The sequence below is a fragment of the Prosopis cineraria genome, unplaced genomic scaffold, assembly GCF_029017545.1.
Source record: "Prosopis cineraria cultivar Desert tree isolate PC_DT_omini unplaced genomic scaffold, ASM2901754v1 PC6, whole genome shotgun sequence".
Lineage (NCBI taxonomy): Eukaryota > Viridiplantae > Streptophyta > Magnoliopsida > Fabales > Fabaceae > Prosopis > Prosopis cineraria.
Genome location: NW_026555337.1, coordinates 13056637 through 13060928, shown reverse-complemented (window position 1 = coordinate 13060928; position 4292 = coordinate 13056637).

The window sequence follows — 4292 nt, the reverse complement described above, 5'->3', positions numbered from 1 at the left end:
TTTATTACAATTTAGAAGTACTGATTATTAAATTTTTTAAAAAATAATAAAATTATTTTTTATTTAAATTAATATCAAAACTATCATACTTCACTTTTTTATTTACTTACGGAAGGTTATTAATTTACCTATTTCACTTGTTAGTGAAATTTTAATAATGAACAAGTGAAATATGACAGTAAATAACAGTTTGTAAGTAAATAAAAAACATATAATATGAGAATTAATAGATTGTTTTAAAATAATTTAAATATTTAAAATAAAAACAAGTTAAGTAGGGTAATTAATAATATTTTATAAATAAATTAATAAGTGAAGTAAAAAAATTCTGATATTAATTTAAATGAGAGGTGATTTTATCATTTTCTTTAAAAATTTAATATCAAATTATTACTCCTAAATTGTAATGTGATTTTAAAAATTTAAAAGTTTTTAAATTTAAATAAATGTGACAAGAGGTTTTCATTTAAATTCTACCTTATATTATTTGCAATGGATTCCAACTTTATTGGTTTTCCATAATTATGTGGTACTTGATAGTAATACTCATTTATATTTGAATAATTGAATTGCGTGGGCCTTATATAGTAAAAAGCTTTTTCAAAAGTAATTTTTGCATTTAAAATATTTTTGAAGCTTTCTTCGGGCTCGGGAGAAGTTAGTTTTTGCCGACCGACTCAACTTCTGCTGACTCCACTTTTTCAACTTAAAATACATTCCCCCAAGAATTAATTATTTGATCCACAATTATCTACTGATCTTGGTTCTGAAAAATAATAGTTTGAGATCAAATCTTAAATAATTCCAAAGAAAATATCTACTACATATAAAATGCATAATAATGTCGCATGCTCACTTCTGCATTGAAAATCTTGAAGACAAGCACGCCCTTGCCCCTCAGTGATCTGTGAGTTTTTTTTAAAAAAAATATTTTAATTTTTTACTCCCCAACCACAAAATAGGTCAATTCTAACTTATTTATACTTTTTAAAAATATAGTTAAAATTTTAACTTTTTAAAAAAATTTCATATTTTTCTAACTGTACGCTTGAATAGAATGAATGTAATATTTGACTTATTCATAACATCTTTATTAACTACTTGAGTGCAATATAATAAAATAAGAGTGTAATTTTAAAAATATATAAAATATCAAATACTGACTAAATGGAGTTTTCAAAAAAGGACTTATATTATTATTTGAAAAGAATATATTATAACAATTTTTTTTATATATCAATTGATTGATGATTCACAAGGTGCACAAGTTGACAATATAATGATAATGGTAACTTTTAGTGAGATGATTGGGATGAAATATGATGTGGGTAGAGATTAAAAGTTGAACTATTATGATGTATATGGTAAAAAAGTTTAGGGCCCTTTTCAGGTGAACTTTTTCTTTAACCCTCGAGATTGTTCAACTAATGGTCAATTTTACACAAATATTTATCATAAGACAATATCACACCATTCTTGGAACTTTCAATAAAAATTTATGCTTTAACCCATTTATGATCATAAATTAAACCAAATTATATGTTGCTGAGTAGTTTCGTCTTTATTTTTGTAAGTTTCTTTTCCACCTGGGCCTTTCGCAGTCACTCTTAGAGGCCTTAGTTAGCTTTTTTTCGTTTAATAATATTTTCCTTCCCTAAAAAAAAAATAAAATATACATAATTTTTTTTTTTGAATTTTAAGTTATGTGTAGGTAACATGTTACACTCAAGAAGTGAAAGAATGGAATAATTGATGGCATAAGGGGCTATACACGCAAAATTGAAACCCAAATCATTGTTAAGTATTGAAAATCAAGACAAGGTACAAAAGTATTCAAATTTTTTTTTCAAAAATTTCTGATATTTTTAAATTAATAATAATATAAAAGTATCAATTATTTTAATAAAAAAGACCAACTTGTCACAATTCTTTAAATTTTATTCTTAGAATTTAACGGTCATTATTAAAGGCTATTTTAACTAAAATTTTTTATAAAATTAATATGTATCCACACACTTATTGGTGGGGTTGCATATAAGTAAGGGGGCAAAATTTGCCCCCGGCCTTAAAAAAAAATTATAAAAAGAGTTTAAAGATGTTTGAGTTTTAAAAAAATTTATGCTATTTTAAAATTAATAATGATATTACTGACTGTCGTAACAACAATAGAAAAATCTTTTTTATTATGGAATTTGTGATAAATTGATTGTAAAATCATATGAATGATTCATTGATGAATAATTATTTAAAGATTTATATTAAAAAGGAAATTTTTCTTAACATCCACAATGAAAATGATTGCTTAATAATTTCATAATATGAAACCACCTAGAATACAATTTTTTTAAAAATTATTAAATTATTTATAAATTATTAATTTTAAAAATATTGCCCTTGCCAAGTCCTAGCACCCCACTGCACACGGGAGAGGGTCTCTCCATTTACTTCTTATCCTTTTTCCTCCATTTTCAAATCAAAGCCATGAACTATATTTTATTAAATAAATATGTTTTAATTATAAATTTAATAAATGGCTGTGATTGAGAAATGGAAAAAAAAAAAGGAGAGAAATTAAATTAAGAGACTCTTCTCCCACTGCACACACTATCATTGAGTTCGAAATTTTCACACTTTTTATCCAACTAAAAAGGTTAATGAACTTTGAACGTCCTTCCAAATCCGATACACATGACAACTTCTTGGGTTGTCGTTGTCGAAGACCGAACAAAACATGGGACTTTTGTTCCGCGTACGGCATTGTCATTTTCAGTTATTCCGAGAATAGCCCTGGGCTTTAGAGGGGAATTACAGGGTGGCCCCAAGACGTGGGAACGCGTAAAAGCAAGAGACTTGGGACGTGGCTTGCGTCTTCACAATTTCACATGCATATTGCCTTTCCTGAGAATAATAATTAATTAATTAAGCTGTTTTATTTTATTTTATTTATATTATATTCGTCACTCGGTGACTCAGCGTCTCTCAAATGACAAATCATCATTGTTTTCAAATGCGCTCTCGATTGGCAGACGCGTTCGGCGTCTCCTACCTTTTCGTTTGATACCATATTTTCTTTCGCTTTCAAAAATTCCTGTTTTTTGTTACTTTAAAGATAAATTATGCTCCATGACCCAAACTTCTTATAATTTACAGTAAAACAAATCCTGAAAAACTCAAATTATTCTAGAGTATCAAATAACACTTAAATTTATATATATATATATATATATATATTTAAACCAAAGTCAATAATATTAAAATGTAAAACGGTTACATCAAGTAGAACGCTTGATCATTCAAATGTTGATAAATTTATACATCTTTATGCATCATATAAAATTGATAGGAATTTGTATTTATAAATTATGAATAATATAATTCATTTTAATGATATAAAATCTGTGCAAAGTATCTACCAGGGACTAATAAAGGGGGAAAAGTAAGGCTGCTTGTTACCATTATATATATATATTTTTTTTGAAAATATGTTTATTTTTATTTGTAACATATGAGAATGAATATTAGACCCCCTTTCTTACAATCTTTCATCTTTGCCCCCATGTATAACACAAGCTATGACATAAATGTTATAACTGACTATTTTTGTGACACGACTAACTCGCTAAGATTTTTGTTGGGCCAAGTTCTTCTATAAGTTCATTTATAATTAATTTCTTATCAATATTTTTTTTTAAGTGTGAGTCTGTCATTAATCAACAATCACATTCTAAATGGTGCTTTGGGTTTACCGCAAGTTTGGGTAAAAAAAAAACTCTTGGTGATGATGATTATTGCATACTTCCATCATCTTCACACAAGTATCTGCTGTAACCAATCTATGATCTCACTTGTTGGATCTAGAAAATATAGTAAAAAATGGGAGATTCAATTGGGCTTGTAAGTTTGATATCATATCTCAATCCAAAACATTAAAAATACAAATTTTGTTACATACATATTTTTTTTAGCCTAAACTCTATGCAACTTCTCCCCATATCAGTAAGCTAAATTTAGTTCTACTAGACATTCTAGTGATTTCATTAAGAAAAAAAGAAGCAAAATCATGAGTTCACAAGCCAAGCCACATTTTAAATCACAAGATAAATACTATTTTTTTTTTTACTTACCAAACATATCTTGTAGCCTAATTTCATTTATTTTTATTTTTATTCTCAATTTCATTTTCTTCAAAATTAGGAAAACTTGTGCACACAAGATTCTGCCAAGTTAGGTTAAGTGTAGTGTGTGATAAACTGATAATAATGAGTGGGTGATATTTTATTTGTTGCTGCAAA